Source organism: Nannobrachium achirus (assembly GCF_963921795.1).
Source record: "Nannobrachium achirus genome assembly, chromosome: 20".
Taxonomy (NCBI): Eukaryota; Metazoa; Chordata; class Actinopteri; order Myctophiformes; family Myctophidae; genus Nannobrachium; species Nannobrachium achirus.
In genome coordinates this window covers 18,585,312-18,603,929 of record NC_137827.1, presented here as the reverse complement: position 1 = coordinate 18,603,929, position 18,618 = coordinate 18,585,312, and positions in this window count along the sequence as shown.

The following is an 18,618-nucleotide window of genomic DNA, read 5'->3' as shown; positions in this document are numbered from 1 at the left end:
CATGAATGGGATGGGGAGGGGAGGCCAATATGCAGACAATGCAAACGACCGGGACACATAGCTAGATGGTGCACTAATAATCAGCCGTCGTTAAACTAAAGGGCCCTGTTGCCGGAGCCCGTGCGACAGGGGTTATTTCCCCACCTATGGGAAGGAGGGCTAATGAGGCGTTTGTTGGGGAGTGTCAGGTTATGGGGGTACCGAGGGAGAGAGTTCCATTATGTGGCTTACCGGATGCAGGATTACAAGTTAGGTTAATGCAGCAGAGACACGATCGGGATATGCGGGCCCTTTTGGACAGAAAGAACAGCGAAATTGAGGCGTATAGAGCTAAGCAGCGGGACTTTGAGGAGCGTGTCCGCAAGCTAGAGGAGACAGTTCGAGGCCTACGGCGGGAAACCCAGGTCATTCGTGAGTGCAAAAATAAGCAGATCGGTGAGCTGAGGAAGGTGGCGGTTCAGAGCGCCAACTCGTTGAAGGAGGAGCAGGAGAAGTTTGAGCTGCAAAGGAGACACACAGAGAGCACCCAGGCTCTGCTGGAGGACACCAACCTCAGATGGGCCAAGATGGAGAGTGAGTATAACAGCCAGGCACAAGCAGCTGACCAGAAGGTGCGTGTTCTGGAGCTGCAGGTAAGGCAACAGGCGGTGGAGCTGGAGGGAGGTGGTGCTCTGCGTCAGAGGCTGAGCCAGGAGAAAGCCCAGCTGGAGATCACCATAACGGGCCTCAGCGCAGAGTTGCAAGAGGCCAACAGACGGAGCGTGTCCCCGATGAGAGAACACCAGCAGCTGTCTGAGGAACAGGAGATGGCCCTTCAGAAGCTCCAGGACGAACCCCAGTTGCAGGTCACCTGGGGGAACGAGGCCCAGGCCGTCCCATTGAGGCGGAGAAAGGGAGGATGCATTCAACCAAGACGACAGCCTAACTGGAAGAAGCTTTCAGGGAGGTATCAGGGCCCCGACGTTCTGCTGGAGTTAATTTGGGCAGCCGTCTGTGCGGTACAGCCCGGTTGAGTTAGTCGCAGGGACTGCTAACGATCAAGTAGGGGGGAGTGTGAGGGGGTGGAAAGCAGCGTTATTCTTTTTATTTTTCTTTCCTTTAATAATTGTTGTTTTTACAATTATTTCCTTCTGTTGAACATGTTTTGTATAATTTGTATAATATGTTTCGTTTGGTTATAATGTTGTATTGCTGTCCCCCTTTAAAACCTCCTCTCTTTCCATGTGTGAGTCTGAATGCGAACTGATAGGATAACTAGACGCCGGTGCAATGTATGGGGGACTAACGTCATGACCAGCCAATGGGCGGCTGGCAGAGTGGGAGGCGGCCCTTTAAGAGGAACGCCAGGCTCAGTCTAGGTTGACGAGCGAGGGGTGCGGACGTGTGTGTGCGGAGCGGCTGAGGGAAGTGACTCAGGTGGCCGGCTGTGATGAACAGAGAGACAGGCACAGGCCGAGCCAGGCAGTAACTGAACTGAACCTTATTGAACCTTACTGAACTAAAGTGCTAGGACGAGTAGCACTTTACCTTACAAACCCAGCGGATTCCAGACGGTGATCCGGGTGCCAGCGTTACCAGGCAGTGTCCGGGCCATCCAGAGACGAGCGAGAGGGTCCCGACGAGCCGAACCGGCTAACGAGAGGGGTCGTTGTGACTACTGTGGTGTCGTGTGAACTATTCGCAGCGGCAGGTCACAAGCCTGCCTGCGTGTGAGTATCCAATCCTGTACACCACTGTCACTAAAGTCACTGGCCTAGAGTTGAGCTGTATAGTCGTCACGACAAGGATACTGGCGTATTCTTTGTATTCACAGAACGGTGGACTAAAGACGTAGATGACCAAAGATGAGCTGTGTGCCGCTGTGTGTGCCATCCCACCTGCTGTAGAAGTCACTATTCCCACCTGCTGAAACGATACTCTGCCTATTATTTCATATCTGCTTAGTTATATAACATTTATTCGTCCTTAAATCTGCGCTCCTTGCATTATAATTAATTATCGTAATTATTATACTATTACGATTTGAGGCCTTAACGAGCCGGTACCCTAAACTAAGTGCACTTTAATTGTCACCAAGAACGTTACGATAAGAGAAAGAAGGGGGGTTTGAATTAATGTTTTATTGTTGACAGTGCTCTTATTTTTAGTTTTTTAGTTAGTTGGCGCCGTAGGATTGTAGGGTTCCCTTTTATTTTATTATTGTGTTTTTGGCGTGATAGAGGCCGCTGTAACCTAGTAATAAAGATTGTTATACTTTTCTAAACTGTCGTCCTGGTCATTCTCTCCTCATGATTTATATTGCTCTGGTGTTCCGTAAACGAACTTGTGTGTCCCTAAAGGTTGTGCCTTTTGTGCACTTATTTTCCTCTTTAAACGAGGTGGCGTTGTCGGAAACTTATAATTATACAATCTGCTTGATAATACTTAATAATATACAACAAACCAAAAAGGTGTATTTACAATTATTTATTGGCAAATTCAGTAACAAGGTAATGACAAAGGTACCAGTTTAAACACTGGCGGTTAATGTGAGTTGGGCCACCCTTACACACACACACACATACTGTATGCCAGGGGTGGGCAACTTTAATGATGGAGAGGGCCACTATATTTACACACCCACTCCAGAGGGCCACATGTCAAATGCATTTAGTTATATACTCATGTTAACTTTATGAACTTAAATACAAATAGGTTGGACATAAAATAATAATAATATAGGCTACTAACATAGACTGAAGTAATTAAAGCGGGTCATGTTTGCATGTTTGGAATTGTAACAGCTGAAATCAATAATATATCAGTATTTCCGTATATCAACCTGAGGGCCACATTAAGTGAAGGTGAGGGCCGCATGTGGCCCCCGGGCCGCCAGTTGCCATGTATGCTATGCACACAGATAGCTGGATAGATAGTAGACAGAATCAATATGCTGTACTACGTTATGTGTGTGCAGATGCTTACTGTACAAGCAGTTGTATATGGGAAGGTACAACGCGTTTAATACCCACAGTTTGGCCCCTGGCGGTTATGCAGTAAATCCTGGTTAATACAGACAGAACAGTGATAAATCAGGACATTTTTAATGTAGATTGATTTCTGCTGGCAGACTCCATGCATCACGTCTGGCCCACGGCGACCATGAGCACTGTGTGTGTGTGTGTGTGTGTGTGTGTGTGTGTGTGTGTGTGTGTGTGTGTGTGTGTGTGTGTGTGTGTGTGTGCGTGTGCGTGCGTGCGTGCGTGCGTGCTCACATCGATACATGACCTCCTCTCACTGCTTGTGCTCATAACATACCTGGTGTACGACTTAAACATAACTCTGTGTGTATGTGCGTGCGTACATAAAGCCTGGTGTAATTTATACTTGGATCTACACACTAACAATGTGTTGCATCGCAACTCATTTCTAGCTTATAATCCTATACAGAAGTTCTATCCCAGGGGTCTTCATCAGGGGGTCCCTAGAGTTACTACAGGGGGTCCTCCAAATCTTTGTGTGATAGAAACTTGTTTTTTTCCCCCCTTTTTTATATTAACCATCTGAACGGTAGGTTCCGTACGGAACCATTGTTTACTTAGATATGGAAGGATGACCTCCCACTCGGGTAATGACGCCCCCTGGCGATCATTCAGAGAAACTACTTCAGCTCCCGTACTAACGTAGGTAGGAAGGGCCTGTCACTCAAACCGGAGTGACCCGCCTCCAGGCTATATAAACCCCCGGAGGCGGAAGTAACATCCTCTTAATACCACTCTCTGCCACATTCAGTGAAACAGAGGGGCATTACGTGGGAGGTCATCCTTCCATATCTAAGTAAACAATGGTTCCGTACGGAACCTACCGTTTACTGTCAATATTCCAGGATGACCTCCCACTTGGGATTCTTAAACTCCCCTCTAAGCCACAACCTACTCTCATACCCCCACACACCCCTCATACGGGTGAGCACAGCCCAAACGGGCGTGACCCATCACCCAGAAGGTCCCAGGCCCACCGGACCTGGGTGTGAAGGCATGAGAAAATAAAGAGAGACCCTGACAGACCGAAGTCCGCCTCATTCAACTAAATGAAAAGGACAAGTCCGCCTTATAAGTAAGACACACTATATAAGGAAAACACAGGGTCCCCCCAAAGTACCCCAGGTGGCTACATGCCCACCTGTGGGAGGGGAAGATCCGACTCCTCTATGACGTAGAGGAGGCAACTGCACCCAGAACCGAATGCGCTAGCGAAGAGGATTCGATATCCAGGTGATAGTAGGCTGCAAAGGTAGAAGGCGAAGACCAATTCGCCGAAACACAAATCTCCTGAACGGAGACTCCCTTTGCCAGTGCCCACGAAGTAGCCACACCTCTAGTGCTATGGGCTTTAAGTGCCGCCGGCACTTCCACACCCGCACTAGAGTAAGCCAGCCTAATAGCATCCACAATCCACCTCGAAAGAGTGGGTCTAGACACCGGCTTTCTGACAAGAACATTGCCCATTTCTACAAAGAGCTGAGAAGAAGCTCTAGAACCAGCAGTCCTGTCACAGTAGGCCTTCAATGCCCTGACAGGACAAAGGCAATTCAGCCGTTCATCCTCCACCGAGACAAACGGAGGAGGATGAAAAGCCAGAAGAACAACAGGCTCCTTAGGAACCACCATGTTCTTAGGAACAAACTTAAGATGAGGCTTGAGCAACACCTTGAGATCATTGTTCATAAACTGCATGCACTCCGCAGACACCGAGAGAGCTTGCAGGTCACCAACTCTTTTAGCCGTGGCCAAAGCCAGCAAAAGAGCCGTCTTGAAACTCAAAAGTTTCAAAGGCATCCCTACAAGCGGCTCAAAGGGAGCCCGACATAGGCCCCCTAGAACCACCTGCAGATCCCAAACTGGGAACAAAGACCTAGTCACCGGCCTCAAACGTTCAACTCCTTGCATGAACTTGATGACCTCCGGGACTTTAGAAGGTGCCTTGCCCGCCACCCCCAGGTGACAGGCATTAATAGCCGCCAAATACCCCCTAAGGGTAGAAAATGCTAGACCACTTCTCAAGCGGTTCTGCATAAATTCCAGAATTTCCTGGGCTGACGCCACATGAGCCACCACAGGTGGAACACGCGACTCACACCAGTCCTCAAAGGCATTCCACCTTCCATCATAAGACGCCCTCGTAGAGGGCGCCTTAGCACTCTGAATGGTATCAACCACTTCAGAAGAAAAACCGGCTGCCAGCAGGTTTAACCTTTCACGTGCCAAACCCACAGGTCTAGGACCTGCAGGTCTTGGTGGAAGATCTCCCCCCTGGCCTGACTCAACAGGTCCCTGCACCGAGGCAGCTGCCAACCCGGTTCGCAAAGGAGAGGGGCGATCGCCGATCTCCACGTGCCCTTGTAGGGGGCCACCAGGAGCATCTCCAGACCGAACCTCCTGACTCTCTCCAGAGTGGGTCGGATTAAGTCGAAGGGGGGAAACGCGTACAGTAGACCTCTCGGCCACGTGTGCGCTAAGGCGTCCAACCCCAAGGGAGGACTGCCCTTCACCGCGAAGAACAACGGACACTTCGTATTCTCCGCTGACGCAAACAGGTCCGCCACTGGCTGACCAAACTTGCGAAAAATCTGGCTCACCACCCTGGGGTGGAGAGACCAATCCTCGTAGCGAGGACCTCCCCTGGACAGGAGATCTGCTCCGCTGTTGAGGAGACCTGGGACGTGTGAGGCCCTGATCGACTTGAGGCGCGACAAGCACCAAACCGTCAATTCTCGAGCCAGACGGTCCAGTGGCAACGACGACAGGCCCCCCTGTTTGTTGACATAAAACATGGCCGTCGTATTGTCTGTCCTGACCAGGACGTGACAATGCAAAATCCAAGGCTCGAAATGCTTGAGCGCCAGGAGTATAGCCATCAACTCCAAATAGTTGATGTGACGACCCCTCATCTCCAGAGGCCAAAGCCCCTGCGCTGTGCGCCCCTCGAAAGTGGCTCCCCATCCACTGAGACTGGCGTCTGTCGTGATCGACTTGTGGGAAACCACCTCGCCAATCGAGACTCCGCTGGTGAGGAATCCCTCCACCAGCCATGGAGACAGGGCGATCGCGCAGGAAGGGGAAACCGTAACCTTCTTGTACTTCAAGGAGGGCGGGATCCCGAGGGATAACATCCATCTTTGAAAAGGTCTCATATGAAACCTGCCCAAACGCAACAGATGTACTGCGGAAGCCATCATTCCCGTCAGTACCATGCAACTCCTGTAAGTGACCTCCTGGCCCACTTGAAAGGAGTCGAGACATTCCCGAAACCTGTCCACCCTCTCCTCTGAGAGACGGGCCGACATGTCGGATGAGTCCAGAAGGACCCCAATGAATGTAAGACGACTTGCTGGAGTCAGCATGCTCTTGCCGTGGTTGACTATGAAACCTAAGGCCTTCAGGTGAGCCAAAACCACTTGTGTGTGACGCGCCACTTCGTGGGCGGAGCTCGCTGAAATCATCCAATCGTCGATGTACGTCGCCAACCTGACGCCCTGCTGTCTCAGCGGGGCGATGGCTGCTTCGGTCACTTTCACGAAAACCCTCGGGCTCAGTGACAGACCGAAAGGGAGTACTGTATACTCGTACAGGCGACCCTCGAAGGCGAACCGAAGGAATTTCCTGTGTGGGGGATAAATCTGGACGTGCTGATAAGCATCCTTCAGATCCACTGAACAGTGGAAATCCCCTTGCCTGACCGACCGTAACATGGTGGGTACTGTTAGCATCCTGAAAACGTACTTCTTCAGGTACACGTTTAGTGCCTTTAGGTCCAGGATGGGACGTAGCCCCCCCCCCTTTTTGGGCACCAGGAAATAACGGCTCCAAAATCCCATGCGGGATTGGGTCCTGTCCAGCTCCACTATAGCACCCTTGCTTAGCAATGAGCTGATCTCTTCTCTCAAAAGACTTGCTTTTAAACCACGTGCTCTGGTATGAATAACCCTGCTCGAAAGCGGGGGTATATCTGCGAACTGTAACCTGTAACCCCTGGTTATCGTTCGAAATACCCAATGGCTCGGGTTGCATAACTTCCACTGGCGCGCACAGCGTGCTAGCGTGTTTTGAGCGAGAGAAACCCCACCACTGTGCTTCCGTGACGGCGGAGCTTTTTGGCGGCCGGACCGGAAGTGGGGAACCTGCGTATCCGTATCCGGAACGACCGGATGCGGAGCGCAAGGGTTCAATAGGCCGCATGGCGGAAACACCTTCTGGTTGTACCGCTTGACTAGCGGAGCTATTTTGCGGCGGGACCGGAAGTGGGGAACCTGCGTATCCGTGTCCGGAACACCCGGATGCGGAGCGCGGGGGTTCAATAGGCCGCAAGGTGGGAACACCTTCTGATTGTACCGCTTGACTAGCGGAGCTCTTTTGCGGCCGGACCGGAAGCGGGGAGCTAGCGAATCCGTATCCGGTGAAACCGGAAGCGTTCGGTTTTCGCTCGATAGAGCGACAGGAAGAGCAAAGCGATTCGACTGATAAACAGACTCGCCCACAACTAAAGCATTCTCCCCTGACAGGAGAACGTTTAATACCTGCTCTAAGGCCTTTATGCTTGTCCCTTGACCCGGGCTCATAGTAGGCCGACAGAATTTCTGACTCAAGGTTAAATTCATAGCATCGCTCACGCGAGGGAAAATCCACTCGCGCGCATGAGGAACCATATAATTGTTTGACGTTAACATTACTGGTTGCTGATAAAACCTCTGACTGATTAAAGAGTCCTGACGGGACTCCATCATTCTTACAGGAGGCATGCATAAAGGATTCATATTGTCGACGCGAGGGATATCCCACTCGCGCGCTTGAGGAACCACATAATTGTTTGACATTAACATTACTGGATTCTGATAAAACCTGTGATTGATTATCGAGTCCTGACAGGACTTCATCATTACTACAGGAGGCATGCACGATGGGGTCGTCTGTGCTAGTGCGAGAGAGTTGGACAGAGCCAGACTTTGCTCTTTCAACATGTTTATTGTCGACACAGGAGGCATCAAAATTAACATTTTCATTTCCCCGACACGGGGTACCGAAAAACGCCCTCGTTTGGGGGGAGGGGGACCGAGAGACACCTCGGACCCCCGCCCCAGCACAATTCCCCTCTTCAAAGTGTCATTTGCGCTGTCCCCTACCGCGGCCACCGCGGTATGAAGACTGCTGCCTGCCATCCTTGGACGGGCGGCGCGGCTGAGCGCGCTCGGGAACCACAGCCTTGCTGCGGGGCCTGTCAGGCGCCCTGGCTGCAGAGGCTCCCCTGGAGGAAGACGAGTGCTTCTTAAAAGAAGCAGAGCGGCCCCTTTCCTTGGCGCGGGAGGAGCGGGACGTCCTCCTAGCTTGCTGCGGTTCATCCTGTGGCACTGTGGTGGACTCGACGATGTCCTTAGCCGCCTTGAAGAAGGTAACTCTCCCCTGCAGCAGCTCCAAGCCCCCACCCATGAGGGTGGTGGGACTGTTCTCCATGTTTATGAGAGACTTGTACATCTCCCCGCGAGGACCTAGAGGCTTCTCGCCCACGTCCCTCTTAGGCTCGAGGTCGACATAGTCGAGCCAGCGGGCTCTCTCAGACTGGAGGTTGTAGTCCATGGACCTGCCCATCCACTTAACCGCATGCCAATTGACCTTCAGCATGATGTCAAATAGAGTGTTCAGTTCAGCTGTGTGCTCCCCCGTGGGCAGACCTTTGACCAGGTCCTTGGTGGAAGCGAGCAAGAGCTGGATCAGATTCAGGTCCTTAGCGGCCAGAGCAGCGGACCGGTAGGCGTTACGAGCCCTGTCCGACTGCAGCTTGTCCTCCAGGACAGTGAACCCCGGCGGGTTGGTGCCGACGGGGCCAACAAACGGCCCGTTTTTAGCTGTGCCTACATCTTTGTACTGGGGTCTGACGGAACTCAGAAAAGATTGTGCCAACAGGTGGTCCAGGTTAGGGCAGGTGGACATGCCTGCCTCCGCACCGCCCACCAAATCCAACACAGAAAAAGGCAGCTTCCTGGGGTCTTTATGTGTCTTCCATGAGGAATGGAGGGCCTTGGTGAAACCTTTCACCAGCGGCAGCCTGGAGAGGACATACGGGGCGGGAACCGAAGGCTCCTGCCCGGGCATTTCGTCATCATCCTCGGCCTCTTCAGAGGGGAGAGGAGGTGGCAACTCCTCTCCAACTCTGGCCAGAGCTCTCATGTAGACTGTGAGATGATCCAGCATTTCTGCTGCAGAATCGACGTCCTCTGCTCCCGCTTCACTCGCTTGACTGGCGGGTGGAGGGGCAGTGGTGCCTGAGGAGGCCTGGGAGCTCCCTGCGGCGTCCAGTTGACGTGCTGGAGCCGCAGGGGCATTACCTTTCACAGTGACCGTGAGTCGAGAACCCTCGTCCTCGACGGAGTCCTCCTCCTCCTCGGCCGTGTATCCAGAGTATTCAGAACCAGAACCCTCGCTCTGACAGGAGCTCAGGTCCGACTCTCGCCTGAAGGTCTGGACTGTTTTGGTGATGCTCACGTCGAGGGGGACGTCCCCGACGGTCACATCCAAGCGTTTCTTTTTGGGCACCGCGCCCGAAGGGGAAAAGGCTACCGGAGATTTCTGGATGTTAGCCTTCTTGGTCGCCTTCTTAGCGGCGACTTCACCAGACCCGCCAGCTCCAGTGACAGTGGAGCTAGCTGCGGTCGGTTGCGCGGCAGGCGGTGTCTCATGTAGCACGGCGCCATCTTGACTTGGAATGGCGCGCTGATTGCCAAGCGGATCTCCGGAAGGCAGCGCCGCACCTTGACCAACGGTGCGGGCCGCCTGGGGAAGGAAAGACTGGGCTGTGGGGTTGAGAGCAGTGGACCCACCTGGTGGAGCGCAGGCCCCGAGGCCTGCCCTGGCTAGGTAGAACCGGTGTATCAGTACATCGTGGTCGTAGGCCACGCAGCAGTCACAGAAAGGTCCTGCTCTCCCCTGAGGACTCAGTGCAGAGAAGGCGTGTGCAACGCCCATGCAGCCGACACAGAGATGGTGAAGATCCTGTCCGTCGATGAGTCCTGGACAGCCTGGACATTGCCTCGGCAGGAAGGCCAGAGGATCCATGGCGAAGCACTGTAGATAGAGTTAACCAGAAGCAGACGAGCTAACAAGCTAACGGCTAAGGCTAGGCCACGCTTGATTCGGGCAGGGCCTGAACAAGCGGTAAGCAGTGTAGCTAACGTTAACAATAGCAGACGAGCTAACAAGCTAACGGCTAATGCTATGCCACGCTTGCTTCGGCGAAGGCCTGAACAAGCAGTAATAATCCTTTGTTATAAAAGGAAATAACCGTCGATTTAGGACGGAACAAGAATAAGTATTCTTAAGTACGGGTTAATTCAACACTCGCCAGTGGGCGACTCCAATGCCACCGCTTTAGGCTAATGCGCGAAGAATAATAATACAAAGGCTGAGTTTCAACTTATCTGAATGTGATATCGCAGAGAGTGAAAAGAGGATGTTACTTCCGCCTCCGGGGGTTTATATAGCCTAGAGGCGGGTCACTCCGGTTTGAGTGACAGGCCCTTCCTACCTACGTTAGTACGGGAGCTGAAGTAGTTTCTCTGAATGATCGCCAGGGGGCGTCATTACCCGAGTGGGAGGTCATCCTGGAATATTGACAGTAAACCCTAGCGTCCATATTCTGAGAACTTTAGCCGAAAATAGCCGATCTACAAGAGCTTAGATCGGCTATTTTCGGCAAAGAGGTTTGGTGTAGAGGGGAAAAATAGCAGACTAAGTAAAGAGGGAAAGGTCAAGTTTATTAAGTATTAACGGTTCAAGTGGTTAAATATCTGAAAACACAAATTGATATGAATCCAATTAAAATACACTGATGATTGTTATGTCAAACAATGAAACTAGGCCTATATGGAATCTGCATGTGAAAAGTTTGTGGGGGTCCCTGCTTCGTCTCTCTCTCAACTAAGGGGTCCTTGGCCTCAAAACGTTGAAGACCCCTAGCTGTTCTAGCCTATAGTACACTGTGTTTGGGATCCTGGTTGTGTCTTAGCTCCTCTCAGGGCCAACTTCACTGGACCCAGCGTCTCTAGCCCAGGGTTTCTCAAAGTGGGTGCTGTGAAGCAAGTCCAGGGGACAGGGGTGCCTCAAAACGCGTTGATAATATTTGGAATTTATCGCTTCAGTTTAACTACATAGAACTTAGTAATACGGACCTGAGTTTCCCTGTACTTTGTGCATTATCTTTTGATCCAATTCAAATCTCTTCACCAAAAATGGCTGATCTACAAGCTCACAACGCTGGGACGTGTTGTGAGCTTGTAGATCGGCTATTTTTGGTGAATGATCCCATCTAGGGTTCAAGTCCTAATCTTGTGATATACTGTGTATCAAGGGGGAAAGATTTACAAGTTTACGAAGCATAACATAAATGTAAGGGAACAATGTAATTTATATGGTGCCGTGGATGAAAAGATTATGCAGGGGTGACCTGAGACTAAACTGTTTGAGAAGCACTGCTCTAGCCAAACATCCAGTAAAGTACAGTCATTTCATGGACAGATAACCTCATTCTGAACCCTTCATGGGGCATAATTTATTATTATTAGATATTATAAACCTGGCTCAAGCCACAGATTCCACATAATTATCATGCTGACATAGTGAAGACCTAACTGCTACACTGTGGAAGGAGGCTGGGGAGGTGGAGGGAGTTTGATCACTGACAACTGCAGTAGAGGTGATGTATATTCTGAGTGTGTAGCATGAAAGAGTGAGTGGTGTTCTGCTTTAAAAAGACTAGATTGAACCATTAGAATTAGGGGCGTACTGTATGTGTTGAGCGAGTGAGTGAGTGTGGGAACCAGCTTGACTTCCATGCCTGCCTGAGCTATCGCGATGTGCAATATCAACATGCACCGAGGCACACACACTGAACAAAATCATGTTACTCTTATACCCGTATACAAGACGTACTGTATCAATGTCTTCAAAGAAACCTTGAACCTTGATGTGACACTGACATTGTTCTTAAACCCAAACCCTGACTCTTACCTGAAGCACAGTATTTCTAAACCAGGGGTCTTCAACATTTTCAGGCCAAGGACCCCTTAGTTGAGAGAGAGATGAAGCAGGGACCCCCACAACCTTTTCATAGATTCCATATGGTTTCATCGTTTGACAGCACAAATATCAGAGTATTTTGGATTCATATCAATTTGAATTCATATCAATTCATATCAATTTGAATTTTGATACTTAATAAACTTGACCTTTCACTCTGTACTTAGTCTGCTCTTTTCCCCCTCTACACCACAAGGTTATTATAGTAAACTAAAACTAACTAAAAAACGAAAACTAGAATGGAAAAACATTTTAGTTAACTGAAATAAAAATAAAAACTAAGCTTTTTAAAAAAACGAAAACTAACTGAAACGGTATTGTGTGTTTACAAAACACACAAAAAACTAAAATAAAATAAAATAATTAGAAAATCTCCTTAGTTTTAGTCTTTTGTCTTTTGTGGAAATAAAAAATAAAAAACACCAGTTGGTGAGGTCAAAGAGAGAAGTTGTATATATTCCTGCCACTCAACAATATGATGTTTTGTTGATTTTCTTTATTAGACAATACTTTTTCCGGATCTTTTTTAATCTCACCCCTGACAAATAACCCATATTACGTAAAAGACTAAAACTAACACTAAAACTAATAAAAACTAAACTAAAACTAAGCATTTTCAAAAAATAAAAACGAAACGAAACTAGCAACCTCACTTTAAAAACGAATTAAAACTAAACTGTAATTGAAAACAAAACCTCAAAACTAATAAAAATAAAAACTAATGGAAAAATACAAAACTATTATAACCTTGCTACACCAAAACTCTTTCCGGAAAATAGCCGATCTACAAGCTCACAACGCCTCGCGCTGCGAGGCGTTGTGAGCTTGTAGATCTGCTATTTTTGGCTAAAGTTCTCAGAATATGTTCCCTCTGTAAAGTGAGGACAGACGAGGACAAACGTTGGAAGATTTAATCTTATGCTCGCTCCTCTGCTCCAAGCTAGGAACCTGTCAAAATGGTAATATTGTTTACCCGGCTGATTTAATGAGAGAATATATATTATTCTTTTCAGGCAATTATTTAGATAAGAGTGTAGAGAGACAGGAAGGGCAGGAAGGGAGAAAGAGAGATGTGCACGGCTCTGGCGACGTTGCAACAAACAACAGTGCCCAAAAGAAACTTTACCGGTAAAAAATATCCACATGGCAGGTCTCCACACACAGTGGTGGAAAAAGTACTCAAATCGTTTACTTAAAGGAGTAGTTCACCCCCAAAATGACTTTGTTTCTATACTTATGCCAAGGAGACTTGAGTTTAATAGTATTTTTACGCCAGCGGATAAACTCACCAGTGGATAAACTCTTTTTGTGCGCAGCTGACTAAAAACACACAGAGCGCATTCTGTCTCAAATCCAGTGCCACGCCTGTCAGTCACTTCCAGAACCCTTCCCGTTTCGCCTTCGACTCAACCGATTGGACAGAGGGGGGAAACCAGAATCTGCGTAGAGAATTTATTTGCTCCAGCATAAACACAAGGTCGGGCGGCGCACATATCCTCCACTGACATGAAACTGCCCCCTTTGGTGTGGGTGCAGCCTTACAAGTAAAAGTCAGGAATTCTCAATTTCCAAAAGTAATTGGCCTCAAAGTGTACCAATAGTAGAAAGTACTCATTAGGTAGAATGCCCCATTTCACAAGTTTTCAAATGTGTAAAATGTATAAAAATCCTTTGAAAATAGCCAATCTACAAACTCACAATGTGTCACATTGTGCCACATTGTGAACTTGTAGATCGGCTATTTTCAAATGGCCAACATTTAAATGGTAGTGCATATGTCCTTGATGTATAGGACTTAAGTGATTGTAAGTTTGGGTCCCAGCCTCCCAGGGAGACACAACATTTCTCTTTTGCAGGCACGTGCACACATAGACATCAAAGGGGGCTTGAGCCCCTGCCCTTTTACCTGTCTGTAAAAAGTGTCCTCTCCAGACCATGAATGCAGTTTTTACTCTGGTGAAAGAAATGAAAATCCCATATGCCATACCTGAAGGCAGCATTCAAGATAATTGCCTTGTCCAAACGCTCCTGAACTTGAAGGCAGCATCTTATGTTGAAAGAATTGCCCTCTCTGTGTAGATGCTGTAAACCACATCTCCAGTATTCACTTGATTATGCTTAGTTTAGAGTGGTATATACAGAAAATAGCCGACCTCCAAGCTTACAACGCGTCGCAGCGCGGCGCGTTGTGAGCTTGGAGGTCTGCTATTTTCAATAGTTTCACCAAAAGGCTCTTTTAGAAATTTCAGCCCCTGACTCTTTAACTTTCTCTGCACATCCCTGCTCTTTTGGGCCTCGAGCTAAAGAGTCTTGCTAATCACTGACCTACAGTATGTTCTTCACCGCTAAGGCAATATAACATTTGAGTTGCTGTGGACGACCAGAGCGTTGAACATGCTTTGCTTTTGTCCTTATTCCTGCAGATTGAAGACATAGTCATGCGAATACAGGATGAGAAAGCAGGAGGTGTAGCCATCCGAACGGTCAAAAGCTTCCTGTCCAAGATCCCCAGCGTGGTGTCAGGTAGGTAACCGTGTAGTGTGTGTGTGTGTGTGTGTGTGTGTGTGTGTGTGTGTGTGTGTGTGTGTGTGTGTGTGTGTGTGTGTGTGTGTGTGTGTGTGTGTGTGTGTGTGTGTGTGTGTGTGTGTAAAGTATATGCGTGCAAGTCATGGTGCATGTGCTAATGTGTCGAAATAGCATTTGTGATTCTTTTTCTGCATGAAGGCTTTTCAGCATTCTCTCAAAAACAGTGTTGAGAGAGAGAAAGTGTATGAGTGTGTGTGTGTGTGTGTGTGTGTGTGTGTGTGTGTGTGCGTGTGTGTGTGTGTTTGCTGTGTCGGTGATTACATTTTTTGGGAGACGCGTGCAAGGCGCTTAACACCAGGAGTTAACAGGTCAGACAGTGGCCTATTTATTGTTAAGTATAGAGGCTCGTCCCTTTGTTAAAATGTCCGTGCACGTGAGATGTGACACTGCTCAAAAGATACGGGCCGGACCAATGCAACACTTTGTGTGTGTGTGTGTGTGTGTGTGTGTGTGTGTGTGTGTGTGTGTGTGTGTGTGTGTGTGTGTGTGTGTGTGTGTGTGTGTGTGTGTGTGTGTGTGTGTGTGTGTGTGTGTGTGTGTGTGTGTGTGTGTGTGTGTGTGGATCTCTCTATAGCGCTGCTGCTACTCAAAGATTTGCCATTTCAGATCATGACAAGGGACAAGCCAGTGGGCCAATTACACGAGTTATATTTCGTCGTTGTCGGTTGGAAACCTTGTACGTCCAAAACCGTTTGTTTTGTATTTATCATTTTAAAAATGATTTAAACTAGTAAAAACAGCCGATCTACAAGCACACAGCGCCTCGCACCGCGAGGCGTTGTGTGCTTGTAGATCTGCTGTTTTCACTACTTTTGTGCGACGGCCTTGTATGATGAAGCAGGGCTTTGCTTTGCGAAAAAAATTACGAATTTGAAACTTGGAGATACGAGGTTTCTGCCCGACAGTGACGATTTACTTTGTTGGCCACCCAGCCCCCAAAATGGAATGAAGGCCGACATTTTATTTTGAATTTTTTCCTAATGGCCGGCCTGGACCGGCCAGGAATGAACCGGCCGTTCGGGAGTTGTCCCGCTTTTCCCAATGGCCAGCACGTCCCTGATGTGTGTGTCTGTGTATGTGCACGCGGATGTGCATTTAGTTTTTGTTCACACAGTAAGTGAGTCAGAATAGGACCTTTGGGCTCATTTAAATTGCTGCTCCAGATGGAGGCAAATTAGAAGACCTTAACAACCACGGAGAGGATGGTTGGTTGTTGACCTTGTCAGTGGAAGAGTGTGTGTGTGTGTGTGTGTGTGTGTGTGTGTGTGTGTGTGTGTGTGTGTGTGTGTGTGTGTGTGTGTGTGTGTGCGTGTGTGCGTGTGCGTGTGCGAGGTGGCATGTACATGCATGTTTATGTGTGTGTGCGTATGTCTGTACCATACGTGCATGTGTTGTTGTGTGTTTTCATCTCTGCAAGTAGGAAGCTGTGTGTGTGTGTGTGTGTGTGTGTGTGTGTGTGCGCGCGGGCGTGTGTGTCTGTGAGTGAGTCACTCCTTACTACCCCAGGCCTAAGGATTTCTCTCTCTCTCTCTCTCTCTCTCTCTCTCTCTCTCTCTCTCTCTCTCTTGCACACACACACACACACACACACACACACACACACACACACACACACACACACTGAGAGCCTCTGCCAAGCACACCAGAGTCTGTCCAAAATATCGTGTGGTCCAGGAGTTGTGAGAGGAAAGAGACTCTAAACATAGTCTGTTAGGATGAGAGCGGCTCTTCAAACTCACTCGCTCTGAAAACACACCTACTCAGCCCTGACCCAGGGCTCTGATAGCTGCTGTGAGGCACACAGCTCCCTAGCACTGCATGAGTCTAACGCCTAGTGTAAACGCCAACACAGAGAACAACAATGTGTGGAATATACCATGTTCATAGGGCTGTGACCATTATGATATTTTAGGTGACGATTAATTGTCCCACAAATAATTGTGACTATTATCATCGTTGTTGGGTGGAAACCTTGTATGTCCAAAGCGTTCGTTTTGTATTTATCTTTTTAAAAATGATTTAAACTAGTGAAAACAGACGATTTACAAGCACACAATGCCTCACATCGCGAGGCGTTGTGTGCTTGTAGATCTGCTGTTTTCACTAGTTTTGTGCGACAGCCTTGTCTGATGAAGCAGGGCTTTACTTAATTTGAAACTTGGAGATACAAGGTTTCTGCCCGACAGTGACGAACTGACAATATGAATAAAAATTACATTTCTGTTTGGCTTTGAAGTTACACAGGGCAGATATGACAAATAACCTAAATATACAAAGGAATGAGTGGTATACTGTATTTATTAACTTCATACTTTGCGATGCGTTGTGAGTTGTAGATTTTCTATTTCCATGACCATGACTTGTTGAAACTACATATACATCATATATATGTAAAAAAAAAAAAAACAGGACAAAAATCCACTCGTCCTAGACAATTTGCCCTCCTGGCCCCCAAACTGTGGAATAAACTCCCTGTCGCACTTAGAACTACAGACTCACTCCCTAACTTCCGCCGTGGACTGAAGACTCACCCCTTGAGACTCCTAAACCCATAGCACTACTGTAACACTCCCCTTCCCTCAATGACCATACATGAAGCTAGATCTCTTATTTAGGTTTTTTAGAAACGTTTTTAATGATTAGGTGCGTGATCTACCTATGTTATTGTTTTTCTATATTGATATTATGTACTGACATATTATCTTGCTTATTATATTTATGTATTACCTGCTTATTGCAAGTCGCTTTGGATTAAAAGCATCTGCCAAATGCCTAAATTGTAAATTGTATATCTCAACATAGAAACGGGTATGACGATTATGCAAAATAATTGCAATTAGACGGTTATGTAATAATTTTGACTGGCCTACGTGTTCACAAACACTTGCTCAAGGACAGGTTGTGTGTGTTTGTTTATGCATTAAAAGCATTAATCCTTTCTCTGTGTACACGCCAGGAGCGGACATTGTTCAGTGGCTGGTGAAAAACCTCTACATTGAAGACGTAGGTATGTATTTTATAGCTGCCGAGAAACCTAACAGCCACCATACATCCTGTACCACAGTGCTTCTCAACCGGTGGGTCGGGGTCCCCATGCACCTGATTGTTTTAGATGGCAGTGAAGTGACAATTTTAGGACTTTTAATACAAAAAAATAAACTAAAAACAAACATTACTGTATCAAATGTAATCAACAAACTAAATATAAAAACTGGTCAAACAAGCCAAATTGTCAAATAATATAAGAGAAAATTGCTGATCTACAATACCACAACGAGCAGCTATTTTCACCATATCAGTGGAACCGAGTCAAACTAAATGTAATGCCTCAACTCCTACAATTCCAAGTGCTTGTCAGAGTGGGGCTGGGGGGGGGTGATTCTGTTTTTTGGGAGGGGGGGTCGCGGCCTGAAAAGGTTGAGAACCACTGCTGTACCAGTACTATTGAGGAGAAAAACATTTTGTCACTGTCAGGCAGAAACCTTGTATCACCAAATTTCAAATATGTATGTTTTTTTGTAAAGTAAAAGCCTGCTTCATCATACAAGCCTTCACACAAAACTAGTGAAAATAGCAGATCTACACAATGCCTCGCGGTGCGAGGCGTTGTGTAGGTCGGTGCTTGTAGGTCGGTTCATTTTAAAAAGAAACAAACAGCTTTGGACATACAAGGTTTCCACCCGACAACAACCATTTCCACACCTCCTAACCTCATGGTTGCTGTGTTCCTTTTGGACAGCTGAAGCCATTCACCTGGGAAGTCTGGTCGCTGCCCAGGGTTACTTCTTCCCCATCTCAGACCACGTCCTCACGCTCAAAGACGACGGGACCCTTTACCGCTTTCAGGTACACTGATTTATTGACACTGTAAAGTAACTGGAGAATGTTCAGTACTTTTCCTTCTACTCCACTGCATCTCAGGCGAACA